A 16,062-nucleotide genomic window follows, 5' to 3' on the forward strand; every position below is an offset into this window, starting at 1 on the left:
AGTTTAGACAGATGTGGGCTTATTCCTTTCTGGCATTGTGATCCCTACACTGTGATTCTTTGTAGATGTCCATGAAGATGGAAAGCTACACCCAGAGATCATTTTTAATTAAGAGTAGTTGCTGTTATTTAGCATAGTGACATAGGCAGCCTATCAAGGGATTTTCTAACTTTGTGAGATAGACAGAATTGATGACAGAAGCCTTTCCTGAAAGCTAATTATTTTGAGTGTATCCAAAGTTGTTCTTGCTTTGCCTGTGCTGTTAATCAGAGGGTGGAAGCTGGGGAAGCACTGGGAGCAGCACAAAGGGTTCCAGGGGCACCCTGCTCTGCCCACACTGGATCTGCTGGGGTTTTGGGCAGGAGCTGGAGTAGCCACAAAATTTCACTCTGCTCAGAAGCAGCTGCCATCAGTATCCCAGGGTCAAGGGAGCAGTCCCAAGACATGGGCTCTGCCAGATCCCTTTCCTGTTTGTCCCAGAGTTGTTCCCTGAAGATCCCTGACAAATCCCATGGGGTGCTTCAATAGTGGGGCATTTGGTTAATGGGGTGCCTTTGTGCAGAAGGCAGCATTTCTGTAGTCACTTTGTTTTGATGATGATTTACAGAGGAAACACTGTTGGGTATTTGTCCTTGTTATGAATTTTCAGTCCTACCATGGCCTGAGATGGGTCTATGGGTTGTTTGTGTCTGATCTCAGTGAACCACTGGGCTTTCACACTGATATGTGACTCTTAATTGCAATGTAACTCTTAATTTTCTACTCTTTATGATTTTTTTTTGTACGTAAGTTTTAAGTTCTCAGCAAGTCCCATGTCTTTATCACACTTGGGAATAAAGGATTTATATTTATGAATAAAATTATAGAATGTAAAATAATAATAGGAAAAAACCACAACAGTAAAAATTCTTGTGACAGTCTGGGCCATGCTGGTAGTCCTGTCAGGATGCCATTGAAATTAAGTTCTTCTTCTTCTTTTCTTTTATTTTTTTTTCCTTTTGTAAAGAATATTGGAGCATTTCTAGGGATAAAGAAAAAAACCCTCCATGTCAATGAGGGGTTAAAAATATTGACTTTTGGTTTTTATAATAGGAAGACTTTCCTTAGTTCTGCAGGCAGGCTCATATCAACTTTGAATTCAATTTAGGGATTGAATTTAACATGCGTAACCCACTGGGTTTGAAACTATAAAGGGACTTAAAAATGTACAACAGATAGGACCTTAGAAGTCTAAAGGATCCTTCACAAGATGAAAAGTATTTTATGTTGTTTGAGATACAGTAGTCTCTGAATTACACTTCAAAAAGCTTAACACATCCTTAAAATACATTCACAAGGGAAGATAATAATGTACAGTTTTAAATTTAGGCAGTGCATGTTCACCAATAAAGTTTCATCATCTTGAATAATTTAAGCTAGTGTGGATATTATCATTGAACTTACAGAGAAAACTGAAAAATGTGGAGACCCCTGCTTAGTGCTGATGACTGTGTAATGCTGTGAATGGTTGTAAATTCTTTGGGGAATCCACTGATGCATTCTTCTTGTATATTTATAACAAAACTCTGATATTAAAGTTTCATTTTCTTCTGTTTTAAACCTAAGCTAAAACAGGAGTATAAAAGCCATTGAGGAATGCAGAAGTATTACTAATGTTTCAGAAAATGGAATTATTAACCATAACACAATAATGCTCAAGGCCTGCTAGATGTTGCCTACTGATCAGCCCGCCTTGAAATTATGTTTATTTGCTTAAGTGAGTTTTTGGTTTATATTCTATGAAAACATTTTTTTCCTCCCCCCTGTGCATGAACCCAAAATTGCTTAGTCTGTGTCCTTTTCCCTTGGATGTGATACCATAGCAGCAGCAGCAGCAGCACACGCAGTTGCTAGCTAGGTAGCTTATTATTATGGTCACACTCCAGCACACAGCATACTTGTTGGAAGTTTCCAGAAATATTGCACTGCAGTCATTTTCCTTGCCGTTATGCTAATGGAATCAGGAAAATCAATTGTCCTTAAGGAACAGGGGAATGAGATGTGCTGTAAATGCCACAGGATGAGTGATTGGTTGATTGCAGGGATGGTGATTCAAACACGCCTCATCTCTACATTATCCTGATGAATTTTTATGGCCCTGCCTTTTTTTCTTCTATAGCTGTGGAGGAAGGTTTATGGCTTGCAGCTTTTTAGTTGATTGAATGCAGCTGGCATTGTTGCAGTGCAGAACAAATAGGTACTTTTTCTTTACAGCCTTAAAAGTAGATTGAAGAAATTGCACACCAACATTTTTGCAACAAAAGCATTCTTAAAAATGCAGATATTTTATGAAATTACTTTGCTCTCCTTCTCTACTGTCAGTAATCTTTCTATCAGAATAAAGGACAAAAATTGCTTGAGATTCTAGAGGAACATAGCTCCAATTTTTTATTCTTATCACAAAGAAAGCTAACTAAGGAGTTTCATTAGTATTCATTTTAGCCCAACGTAATTTTCTCCTTCCTAGTAACAAAAAAAGAAAAAAATGTATGCCTGTAACACCACTGAACCAAAGAAGGTCATCCTAAGTATATCAGCATTTTCTGTAACTCTTTCAGATTGTATTCACAAGGTAGTAAAGATAACTGCTTCAGCTCAAATTATAATAGTTCTAGTTACAGAATATAGAACACTATAATATAAAGGGTCTTATTTGATTGAATAAAACAACACCCATGATCAGTTCTGAGTGCTGAGCTGCTGACAGCCAAAGCCAAACACATAACAGCATTCTATTTATATCCAATTAATTTGCTGATAATTTATTCTCCCACTATACAATTTCCACATTACAGACAACGTTGATGTGACGTAGGGAACCTTTTTTGGAGGGTATTTTTCAAAGATGGAAACTCAGCTTGTTTTTCCCCTTTGAATTAGCAATCCTTAAGAGGCAGTAAAATTTGGGTGACAGTCTTTCCTTATGGAGTTATGTTGTTATGTTATGATGACATTTTGACTATTTTGCCATTACATTTGGCATGTATTTATTATTTTCAAACCCAAGAGGTCTGTAACAGCTATGCACTGTGACATCTTACTGGCACAGCCATGCCTATGCATTTTGAGCCTGATTTATAAAACTTTGTCTTTCTTGGGCTACTGAGTGGTGCCTTTCAGCCACAGGATTACCTGGTGATAGTTACAGGAATCCATGAGAATTTAAGATGAACTCAAAACATTATTTCCCCCCTGCCTAGATCTGGTGATGGTATCTATAGGTGAAAATATGAGCTGTTGTTTTAAATACAGGAGGCCTGATTCACCACTGTGTTTAATCTCATATAATAAATTGCATCTGTGCCAAGCGGGTGCAAAATACCACAGCTGATGTGATTGGGGAATTGTGATTTGATCGCCTTTTACACTCAGTTTGCACAGGTGTTAATATCAGCATGTGAGGAGCACCAAAATGAAAACAAAAGTCCTTCCGTATGGAAAATTAAACCCAAACTTGTCGTATTGTAAGGTTTTGCTTTTACACCTGCATTGCTGAAAAGATAAAATGCCTCTGATATTTGGATCAAAATAATTTAAAACCACGTATCAATGATCAACAGAAGTGTTTAGGTGTAACAGATTATGGTACACACCCTGAGTAAATGTAGGCTTAAGTAGGACATAAGTAACACACAGCCCTTGTCCTGTGAATTTCACCTACTGACAGCAGTATAACGAGAAGCAGAGGTGCCAGATCGCAGGGCTAACCTGAACAGAGGAAATGAAATATGATTTTTTTAGCATTGTGATGACTCTGTTCACGGATGTCATGGATATTGATGACACTGTGCTTTAGTTTTTGCCGCCAGGTTACTGGAAGCAATTTTATTTTTATTCTTTTCATCCTGTTACCTCTGTTATCAACACTTCCCTACAAAATCTTCCCTTGTGTTTTCTTCTTGTTTCAGATACATGCACAGATAAAATTATTGTGAATTGCGAATGCCCATTATTGGAAATATATACTTTCCCTGTCTATTGTCTGTCAGATAGATTTGCTAGAATTTAATTTTATACACATAAGATTGTTCTTTCCAGTGTCCTGGTTTCACAATGAAGCAATTTCCTCAAAATAATTTATTGGTAATTCACTAATGTGAAATTATAATGACCTTCTCAAGTTACTTGTTAGCGTTGATTCTTTTTTAATCCGAAATACGTAAACATAGTCCTGTTAACACGTTTAGAGTTAAAATTGCAGAAGTTATTAATCTTCCTTTTGGTCATAATGGCTTTGATGTGATCTGTGTCAGCCATGGTGAAGCAGAAGAGCAGTGGCTGCGTCACGAGGGCTCACCAGGACAGATTCATGTTTTCCACAGCATGTGTGGATTTCAAGACGGTTTTCATTGATAACGCTGTAAGAATGGCTGATTATCATAGTTACACAGGCAGCCAGCCAGAATCAGCCTTCCCTGGCTAATATGAATGGTTTTTCCTGTTTATGTTCTGGTCAACCATCTAAGGGGCTGCAAAGAAGCAGAAAGAAACCATTTTGAGTGTTAATGGATGAGGGAAAATCACGGCTCATCAGATTACAGAGCCCACGCTCGTTCTGGTGGGCAGTGAGCAGGAGATGCTTCCACTCTGCCCAGGCAGTGGATAAACATCCCTGGTGGAAGTAAGAGGGCTCTGACAGTCCTGCCTCCTGTGGATGTTTGCATTCTCGGTGCATTTATTTACATTAGGGTTGTTTGTGCTGTATTATGCCTGATTGAACCAAAGTCTCTTGGAGAGCAAAGTGCTTTTATTTTGACATTTTCACATGGAAGTCAGCCATCACCTCTATAAGGAGAGTAAGCAAGATTTATGATGGGAATATTGATTTCCTTTATACTCTGGTATAAAATATATCTAAGCACAAAAGATAAGTTAGATCTCTTTGTTTGCTCCTTCTTGCCATCCGATGTCAGGACTTGTTGGTAGTGCCATGATATTTTAAATCATAATGCAGCGAGGAAGGCAATTTGGAATCGTCTGTACATCTTTATACGTGTAGTTAAAACCCTTAGAGGGTGAGAGCTCCAGCAAGACTGGGCAGACCTGGGGGAAGGGGGAGATGCCTTCCAGCAGCCCAGTGGCACCTGTCCCTACAGTAGCTCTTTATTCTGCCCTTGATGTGCTGTGCAGAGAAGGGAAAATTGTCTGTGCTCCTCTGATTCACTTCAACAATGGCCAGGTTGGGGTTTGAGGACAGGTTTATACCTCTCTCCCTCTGTGTCTGCCATGAGGAAGCTGCAGCAAGGATGGAGCTCCCAGCTGTTGTTACCAGCCCTGTGTCCTATCCAGGTGTTGCTGGTCTGAACACAACATTTGGGACTGATTTTCCAAAAGCTTCCTGTCCATGGTTTGTGAGCAGTGTTAGCCCTGGCCATGCTGAATCTGTGAGCTGTGGCTGACAAACAGCTCTCTTTGCAATGAGTGCATGATCAACCCAACAGCAAAAAAAAAAAAAAAAAAAAAAAAAAAAAAAAAAAAAAAAAGGTAAAAAAATTTCCAAGATTTGAGTCCTGGTAATTTGGTTCCTTCACCCTTTGCTTCATTTATTATGGGGCTGATTTTTTTTCCAGGTAAGTTCACCGAGGCAGGAGCAACATGGACACAAAGTCAAATAATGATGTTAACAATACTGTGACTTTTTGCCATTTGCCAATTTGCACAAACTTATTGGACGCATTGGATATAGCTGGCATTAATAATGTACCAACTGCACATTTTCTCCTCCTCTCTTTGGATCTCTCCTTATTACATGTATTGCTTGACCTTAAAAAGAGAATGAGTAATTTTTCCCTGGAATAGAAAGTCTTTCTACTCTGGGTTTAAACTGAAAATAGAACCCAGCTCACAAACCAGAAATTCATGATTATATCAAACGTTTATGTATCACAGGGTGCTATGTGCCTTACTATTCCTTATTGGAAACCAGCAACAAAAGAGAGAAATGTCAGTTAACCTTGAAGTAAATTAATTTGGGAACCTAAGTACATCCTTTTGTGACTCCCCTTAGTTAACGTGTACTATGAATAGAAAAATAACAAAACCGTGAGGATCTGATTACTCTAAATAATCCCACTAGGGGGTGCAACAGAGTAAATTATTTCTTTCATGCAAATGCGCTAAACTTGCTGAGAATCAGAATTATTCCTTGTAACCGAGCCAGCTCCAGGAGTGACTGAGGCTCGAAATGTGAAGTATTGTCTGCCTGCTACTCCTCGGTCATCAGGGCTAAGGCATCAAGGCAATTCTGCTGGTAACCAGGCACCACCTGAAGCAGGGAGCTGAATTGTTCTCTTGACAAGTCTGTGCTCTGTGTGACAAGGGGAGGACAGAATTATCCCTGTTTGCTCTGGAATTAGATATGTATATAGTTTTCATATGGAAATATCTGATATGTCTATTTTTCTGAAACAAACATGGCTCTTGTATTTTTTTTTTAAATTTTGAGATGCTATGAATGGCAGAAATATCAAGTAAGAGCCATTTGATGTTTCAGTTTTCTTGCTGCTTTGTTTTTCTCATGCTCAATTTCTATGCTATGCTTTGATGCTGTGCACCCATTTTTTGGCTGTAAATGCAGATTTCAGATATTGTGTGTGTTTTGCGTGTGTTCCAACAGAGAAATAAAGATTTACTGGTATACTATGCAAAAAAAAAAAAAAAAAAAAAGAAAAAAAAGAGAAAAAAAAGAATTAAAAAATCCAGATATAATTATGCAGTGGCATTCTATTTTAATGAAAGTTACAGATGGATACAGCTTCTGCTATCCAATAACAGCTGATATGCAGCCAAGGTGTACACTGTACCAACAGGCTAGCAGTGCTGAATGATTTCTGTAAAAATTGTCTTTTTTTTCCCCCTGCAGAATTTATCTGCAAAGGAAGTCTTTCTGTTTTCCCTTTTGTTACTGGAAAAAAAAAAAATCCCTCAAAGGCCTCTTTATAAATGAAGTGACTTGCAATTTCTTGCTGGATTGATGAAATTATTGACTCATTTTAATGGTGCAGCATGAGTCAAATTCAGGTGTTTTGGCTGGATGTTTGCTTCCAGGATTCCTTGGTCAAGGGCTGCAGAGGGGTTGTGTGTGGAAAAGAGCAGCTCCTGCAGGTCTTTCTGAAGACAAATATTTAATGACAGATTGTGCAGATAATTTTGCAATGCAATAATTGCTTGGTGTGTCTATGTGCCCCTGTTTGTGAGTGCCACTTTCTGAACCCCTGGTTTGTATGCCATCAGAGGAAAGATAAGTGGAAATAATGTAAGGGTCTGGCGTAAATCGAAGAAATGTAGGAAATTCAGTTAAAGGCTGAAATGTCATCTTCAATTCACCCCTGCTGTATTTAGTTATTGCAGCACACTTGGTACAGAAGGTCACCCACTGCTCAGAGAAGGCACTATTAGCTCTGATGTGCAGGTACCAGAGGATAAGTGAAGGATGATGTTTTGGCCCAACTTTGGAGTTTTCTTGATTTTTTTCACTTTAAATCAGTCTTTTAATGAAACCTTGACAGGTTTGTCCTATAATTGAGTCTCTCCCTTCTGGACATTTTTTTGTTTGTTTACAATAGTTTGCAAGCTTTTTATTTTGCATGGTTATTACTTCCATGTATTTATGAGTCTGGGTTATCAGGGTCATTCTGATGGCCATCCCTAAGTGCTACAGAGGTGCTGTTTTTTCCCTAAAGTACTTTAACAAAGATTTGGAATAACCATGGGCCAGTGTTAAACATGGAGCTGGCTTGGATATTTATTATTTTTAGAAGGATTCCTCTATTGTGCAGAGCTTAATTCAGGTAATATTAGCTCCTCTGGTGTTCACTTTGTGAAGATGTCTTGCAGCCCACTCTGTTCAGAGGCTCCAAAGCCAAGCAGGATGCAGTGTAAAGGGAGAACTTTCATCCACCTGGCTGGGCCAAAGCCCTCTGATCAGTTATGGTGCTTGGAGATCCTAATTTCATCCCAAATCCTCCCATATGCAAATTCCCTCCTAACTGTTTCAGGGAAGACTTTAAATAACTTTTGTCCTCTGGTTCTGGAGGCTCTGAGTGATGGGCAGCTCTGCGTTAAAGGCCGGATTGGGGTGGCTGACCTTGCTTCCCTCAATCAATGAGGAAGGAAAGGCCAGGAGCTGGGATAAATGCCTTGCCCTTGCTCAGGGCAGAAAGGAGAAGGCAGGAGCAGCAGTGGAAAGCCCAGCAGCAGCACTTCATACATGGATGCAGAACATGTGTGCTCAACACCAGGGCTGTTAAACGATGGCTGCTTTATCATTTATCAATTTCACACTCGGTAATTAGTTTATCTTTCCATTGCTGTTTCAAGAAAGCCTGGCCTCCCACGTTCCTGCAGGCTTTGTTCACTCCTGCCCTTCCCTGCCCTCTCCCCATTACCTTCAGTCGGGGCAGGGTCAGGGAGACAGGCTTGGTGTGCCTCATAACCAGGGAGCTACAAGAGTGCAACATCAGGAGTGGAGTGGGCAGGTCCTAAAATAGATCTGCTGCCAGTGGAACACAACCTTTTCTCCTTTGTGACGTTCATTTTGGGGCTCTTACTCTCTCTTAAGCTTTGCAGAACAGGCACAGAAGCAAAACAAACCCAAACAAAATAATATAATTGCCACTTTCCCAGGCTGGTCACAGGTTATGCTTACAACATGAAATTAATACCTCTGCTCTGTAGTATAAAAAGGGATCTTGTAGGCTTGTCATTTCTGCTTGTTGGGGTAGAGCCAAAGAGTCATTTTTCAGAGGAAGCCACAGAAATTTGTGATTTTGAACTACCTGGTATTCCAAGTTTTCAAACATCTCCTGCTTCAGATGGCATATTGCTGTGCAGCTATCATGGTCAGGGCTAAAAAAAAAAAAATCATCTTGAAAGCTCTTCCAGCTTTTGGCACCTAAATCCTTTGGCATGTGGATTTATTCAGAATAAATTGACAGTCAGATCAGCAGACCCAATATGTGCTTCATTAAGTGTTTGACAAAGACACGTTAGGCAGTATCAGTGCATGAGGCTGTTGATGTTTCCTTAGTGGTAAGCAGTGCAGTTTGGCACAGGGCACCCCAAAAGGTTGAGGCCATGAGGATGAGTGTGCAGAATAACCTGCTGGAGAAGTTGGAGAGGCAGCTGCGTCATCTCAGCTGTGGCCATGCAATAACCAAAGGCATAAACTTAATTTTCAGTGGAGATCTTTGGAACACAATGGTATGGCAAGGAGCCAGGGTGATTTTTGTGGAGCTGTACTCCAGTTATAAGAATGGTGCTCTGTCCTTATGTAGAAGATGGACACAAATATCCCGGCACATATTTCAAATTGCTTTGCTTGTCCATGGGGGGATTTTTCTTTGTGCAAATAGCCATGGAGGTGACTGGGAGCCTGTTTGCATGTGCTCTGGTTATGTACTCCAGGGATTTGACCTTCCCACATCAGCCTGACCTGGGAAGAGCTCACCTCACAGTGGAAATGCAGGATCCAAAACATCTTTTAGTGGGCAAGCAATTCCCACTGTAGCCAGGGACAGATAATGATTGTACATCTTTGCCAGTAACTAAAACCACCCATATTTGGAAGGCAATGCCTGGGCAAGTGTTTTCTCAGTAATTTTTAATAAAATTTAAAAATGGGCATAGCCTGAATTCTGTCAATGTGTGAGCTGCACAGGCTGTACTGTAGATCTGCTGGGACATTCTCTGAGCAGGATGCTCACTTGCAGCTGTGACCTTGGCTGTGACTCCTAGGCAGTGTGTTCACCTCCTAAGGAAGGAAATCTGAGCTAGATGTTGAGTGAAGTATTCTGTAAACACCAAAAACACATCAGCAAGTGGCTGCAGTGATAGGCCACTGTTTAGATAATGTCCTCTGAGATCCTTCTGTGCTGAAACTGCACATGGTATCACTGAAGGACAGGGAAGGGCTATTTATTAGATGTGTAGCATCTAAATAAGAAAACATTGACATTTTGAAGATCAGTGCCTTGTGCTGCTATGATTTGTAGGACAAAGCCAAGGCACAGATGGAAGATAGACTTGCAGAAAAAATTTCAGGAAGGAGAAGCCAGCTTTGTCTTGAACAAACTGCATGAAATTCTGTTTCCTTTGAGATAACGTCTGGGACCAAACCTGCTTTGCACATCTGAGAAAGCCTAGTTTACTTACATCACAAAATTCTGATACTATTTAGGATCATTATTAATAGAGTTTTAAAAATAAAGAAACCTAGAAGATTTTTGTAGGTGAAGAACTCAGCTGTAGTAACTGGCAGTGGAAAATCTTCATTAATTAGCGGATTTTTTTTCAATTCTTATGTTCCTAAGTATAGTATCAATTTTCAGGGAACACATGGCAATCACTTGTATGTTGACATTTCCTAGAAAAATCAGTTGGATACAGTGTAAGAGGAACATTGTCTAATATGAAGAAAATTATTTGTGATTCTCTAAAATTTTAGCTGTGATTCTCTAAAATTCTCCTAGTGCCCAATCTTTCATCACACTTTTTCATTTTTCTTAAAAGCACAGTTTAAAATAGCTGTATGGGACAGAGTTTATGGTGTCTGTGACAGTACAAAAATTACGAATCTTCCCATTGTGTCCATCTTTTGTAGTCCCTCCTGGGAAAGTGGCAGAATTGTTATCTCCACTGTGCAAATGTTCTGGATAAAATGTGTGGCTTGGGTTCCTGACATGTTTGCAGCAAGTGATGGGAACCTCATGGCACACCTGTGTACAAACAATCCTGTGAATTGGTGCTCAATAGTATCTAAATATCAGTTTGGTCTGCCAGAAGTGCAGCATGAATTGGCAGGTTGAGAGAAGCAGAGGATGATTAAATATCTGGATGGGAACACACTGATTGACTTAGAAAAGCTGGCTTAGTTCAGGGAAATAATTGGCAGGTGTTTTGCCCTGTTTGCTGACTTCAGAAATTTAAGAAATACCGAGAATGTGAGAGATATCTGTAAAAAATCTGTACGTCACAGACTACAGCACAAGTGCTCAATTCAAAGGCCAATATGAGAATGGTTTAGGTAGAAGACTCTGTACAAATTAAGGGGCTTGTAAAGGAATAAAAGTAACTCATGATGGGAGTCAAAAAATGGGAGAAGAAAATGTGAGTGTGTGCTTGAATACACAAAGATGAAATCAGATGAAATGCCATGTGAACATTTGCAGGGTGACTGAAGCCCCATTCAGGCAGGAGTGGCAAGGAGGCTCTGTTCAGTGCCAAGTTCACTTGTTGAAAACCGTGCTGTGGGGAAATGAAAATGAAGAAGAGATGAAGAGATGTTTTGGCCTTGTGATGACAATATGCACATTTTAATTGTTTGACAAATCACATGTAAATCAAGAGCAGTGAAAGGGGTATAGGCTCAGTTTCAAAAATAATCTGCCTCGGAAAATTAGGTCTTCACACCCAGAAATAGAAATGTGAGGCAGAGCCCATGGAAGCCAGTGCGCAGGCTGTCAGCCCCGCCGTTCCATTTGGAACGATCCATTTTGAAAACAGGAAAATTATGGTCGAGAAGCAATAAAGAGCTCAGTTATCTGCCGCCTTTCACTTTGTCTTGTTGCCTACACAGATGCAGAATGCCAAATTTCTGCTGTTTCTCTGGCAGTGCCTTGCGTGGGCGCTCCCAGAGCTTCCTTTTCCTTAGGAGACCGCGGGACGGAGGAGAATGCAATCCATGGCCACTTCTGGGGTGTGCAGTGCACAGAGGATGCCATGCAGCAAACAGAGAGGTAAGTTCCCAACACACAGAGCCTGGAGGTCTGTAGGAATGGGTGTTGCAGCAGAGAAGACCTCGTCAAATCAAGGATTTTGTTAAGCGGGAGTGTTAAGTGAGCCAAAAGCTACAAGAACGTTGCTGTGGGCCCCATCTGGGAAAATGCCACAGATGAGATATTGTGGGAGTATGTAAGAGGATAAGTGGTAGGAAAAATGATATCTCAACATATATAAATCCTCAAAAAATACATGAGGGTATAAAGTCTTAATATTAATTTCAGTGATATTCAGGGGATTTTTTTAAAGTGGTACCTCTAGGGGCTGGAGTAAATAGTCCCCCTTAGTATAAACATTTGATTGAATTCCCAGCGTGCCAGAGTCATTGGGTATCACTAGTAGTCTGGAGTTACATGAACTGAAATAATGATTTCAGTGTAATCGAATCCAGCTCAGTGCTCCAAGGCAGGAACTGATCATTTGTGGACATTGGGAAGGAAATTTTCCATCCCTGTGCAGGGCTGCTTAGTGGGTGAGATGCACCATGGAAAATGCTTGTTTGGTTTAGTTTTAATTTCTTCCACAGGTCTAATCACTCAGTGGTGATTACCAAGTCCTGGGCTCATCTGTTGAGGGGAGTCATTACAAACAGTACTCTGGAGATCTCTCTAACAAAATATTAGTGAAAGAAGGTGAGAAAATCTCACCTGTGTTAGTTTTCTAAAAACTAACAGCAGTGCTGTGGGTCGGACTTTATCCTGGCCAAGGGAAAAGGAATGAACCAGAACCTATCTTATACCTCTGCATGGAATGGATACACCAAAATCTGGGAATGACATGGGCTGTTCACACACCTTGAAGGACTAGAGGGGACCTGGGTGGAAGCCTCTTCCCATCTGAGGCCATTGGCAACAGAGAAACATTCAGGGGAAATTGTGGAAAGGGAACTATGGTTCTGAGGGACTGAAATTTTAAATTAATGCAATAACTGCATTAATTTGTTCAGGAGAGCTAGGCTGTAGTGCACCACTCACAGAGCAGTGGCTTTTCCTGTTGCTCAGGAAGGGCAGCTCCACTGGAGCCACTGAGTGCATTAAGAGCAGCCATAGAGGGAGATTGTGGCCAGCTAATGTATGATCACATCATGCCTTCCTCTTTACTGATTTTCTCAGAGGGCAAAACCTCGGAAGCTAGTCTTGGAAATGCTGTAGACAGCTCAAGATGCTGACCCAACATGAGAGGTATTTCCTCAGGGTATCATAAAGAAAAAAAATAAAACCCTCTCTGAAAGCCTTGGCAAAGAGAGGGAGAAAGATCTGAGAGAAATGTAGTTCGAATGGTCCCTAATTTTAACACTGGAGTGTCACATGCATAATCCAGAAGGACATCTCTTCTACCCAAAAGGGCTTCACATCCCTCCTTTTTTAAAGTCGCATTCTTAGGTGGGTTATTTACAGCATTTGCCTGCGTGAGTGACAATATTCATAAATTCCATGGCCACTGAATGTGAGGAATGTGCAAATTAAGAGGAACATTTTACACTGAGCCATTGAAAAAATATGAAACCTTTTCCCCCCTCTTTTTTTTAAGCTAGAGGTACAGAAATCCTCAGGCAAAGGCCTTCACTAGAAATTTTCCAGCCTGGGCCTCTTTATATGGACCATTACTGCATTATTGTAAAATCTCCCATTGATTTCAGCCATTGTGATCTGCTGGGAAAAATACCCTGCTTAGGATTTTAAACAGCTGTAACCTCCAGGCAGCCTGGAAAGTGACATGGGGCTGGTGAAGAAGGCAGATCATTCACCTGAAATGATCCCATGAGTGCATGGATCCACCCAGGTGGGTAGGCAGCTCTGTTCCCCTGTGGGAATGCCTCTGGGGCAGGACAAAAGGGGTTGGATGGAGTGTGTTCCCAAGCCAGCTGGAAATCCACATTCCAGGAGAGCCCCAGCTCGCCAACACAAGAGGATTGCTGCTCTGGCTCGTCTGAGAGCAGCCTCAGGAAGTGGGTACATTTTAGAAAGTGGCTTGTGCTCTTCCCTGGGCCTGTAATGAGAGCAATCAGGAAGGCAAGATGACTCCTCAGAAACACGTTCTGCTGGATACTGAAGGAACAAATCTAAGCCTTGCATTTATTAATCTCAGTTACATGAGACAGACTAATGGATTAAATGTATCTGTAATGTAGTTGCCAGTTAAATTTTTCACTGACCCTGAAGATGATATGCAATTTTCCAAATCTCCCTTGCTTAAGTGTATCTCTAAATCAAATATGTTGTTTCAGAGACACAAGGAACTGGAGACAGATGTGTGCTTATATCATTGCCCAATATGCAGATGCTGAAGAGTTTTCCAGCAGTGAATGCTTTGAGATGGAGGGTAGAAAACAGTACCCTCAGCACTGTGAAGTGTGCTGTGAAGGAGAAGTGTTACGTGTGGCTGGCCTCAGCTCGCAGCAAGAGCTTTTCTCAAGGAGTTTTGGTGTGTGCTTCACAGATTGCAGCTGTCATGGAGCACACATCACAAAGCCATGCATTATGGATGTGTCTGTCTTCTGACTCGAGGTGCAGGAGAAGCACAAAGATAAATTAGGTCCTCCCTAAATGAAGGAATGGATGAGTTTCTAAAGTCATACCAGACAAATCTCCGGCATGCAAGGCACAGGAAAAACCCTGGTGAACGGCGTGGGCACATCTGGAAATTCATGGAGTGCCACTGCAGACCTTTCTGCAGCCTTGATTGCTAAGTTTTTATAGTGTGTAGAAGTGGGGCTCTTGCCCTTCTGATTGATGAGACACCCAGAACACATTAATGCTCTGCAATGAGCCCAGAACCCAAGATCCAGCTGCAAGTTGCCTTTGGCTAATGCAGCCTTAGTGGGAGCACACTGATGATTGAAACTGCCCACTGGAGCAGATCTGGGAGCAAAGGTGTGAGGAGCACCAACACACCCCCACAAAACAGCAGTTATCACCTGACTGCGGTTCCTGCAACTTCTGGTTGTACTTAACCTGTCACAGCCTTATGAGCCTTTCTCTTACTGGGAGGTGACAAGGCCATCACCCCTGCAGGTATTCCAGTGCCTGGATTCCTGAGGGAGTTATGTGTCTCAACACTTTTGAGACTCTAAATTCCTTCAGTTGTTGGATTTCAGCTGCAGAACTTCATGTCAGTTGTGAATCAGATGATTGTGTTGGCATTGGTTAGGAAGAGAACACCTTGTGTAGGTCAAAACCAAAGATTTTCTTCATGTTTATTATCTCTAAAATCTACTTGTGCCTTGTTTCAGTTCTCTTACAGTAACAGAAATTATTCCTTCTCTGTTGCAGGGCCTGTCACATGGAGCAACATCCCCATTTCTATTAGTGGTGATGAGAAGTAATTAGTTCTACAGGGTGACACCGTTTTTGTGTGATTTTCTTGCAAGCCTAAGAAAATGGTGAAATATATTTTCCTCTCTAGGCTCAGAACAGGGCCTAGAAATCAGGTAAACTCTCAGATTTCAAAAGCATTCACCTTTTCATAAACTCCAGGTACTACATCAGTTTTAATAAGGTGCAAACAGGCCTAAAATTAAAGTAATATGAGTGTGATTGTTGGCTTTTGTTTAAATCTCTGTGGAATCCCTCAGACGTAGAAAGATTCTCTTGTAGTAAAGGGCATGTCAGACATCATGTTGGAAGTGGTACTGACTGGAGCCCAAGTACAAAATAAGGTGAACCTCTCTAATGAGCTCTGTTTTGAAGCTGAAGGAAAAAAACAAAAAGATGACAGATAATATGTTAATATTTTATTTTTATGATCAAAATGTTATGTATAACTGATTTTAAAATAAATATAAAATCAAATGTAGATGTAAAAATAAATGCATCACTCTTAACTTTTTCCCTTTGTTTTTCTATGGCTTTTGTACCATTTGTAGAACAGAGAGAATTTTTTCCTGTGCATGTGCGGCAAAACCACAATGTAATGTTAATCTTCGATTAAAGATGTTGTATGTGATGATAATTTAAATAATAACATTAATCTATGTCTCACAGTGTACACAATACAAGTGGATCACTATATGATCTATCATGTTAGCAAGTAAGATGACAGTTTTTCATTCCCAAATTTTAGTGAAGATGCCTTTTAAGTAGAAATAAACAAAGATATAATATTTCCTGTGTAGCTACAAGGTTTATTTATACACCAGGAACCTTATTGATGTTTAATATTTGCTCAAAAGCCTTCAATCCTAATTTGTACCAGCTAAAGCCCCTCAATTGGCTTGGTTCAGGAGTAAACCTGAACTCAGCCACC

At 40.6% G+C, this 16,062-nt stretch overlaps 1 long non-coding RNA gene across 1 annotated transcript; it reads left to right on the forward strand.

The window, feature by feature from the left end:
• The first annotated feature begins 11,218 nt into the window (after positions 1-11,218).
• LOC113458627 (uncharacterized) lies at positions 11,219-15,621 on the forward strand. The gene is made up of 3 exons (XR_003379046.2): positions 11,219-11,774; positions 12,344-12,449; positions 15,090-15,621. It is a non-coding gene; the product is annotated as an uncharacterized LOC113458627 (long non-coding RNA).
• The last annotated feature ends 441 nt before the right edge of the window (positions 15,622-16,062 follow it).

This window comes from Zonotrichia albicollis, chromosome 8 (assembly GCF_047830755.1).
Source record: "Zonotrichia albicollis isolate bZonAlb1 chromosome 8, bZonAlb1.hap1, whole genome shotgun sequence".
NCBI lineage: Eukaryota > Metazoa > Chordata > Aves > Passeriformes > Passerellidae > Zonotrichia > Zonotrichia albicollis.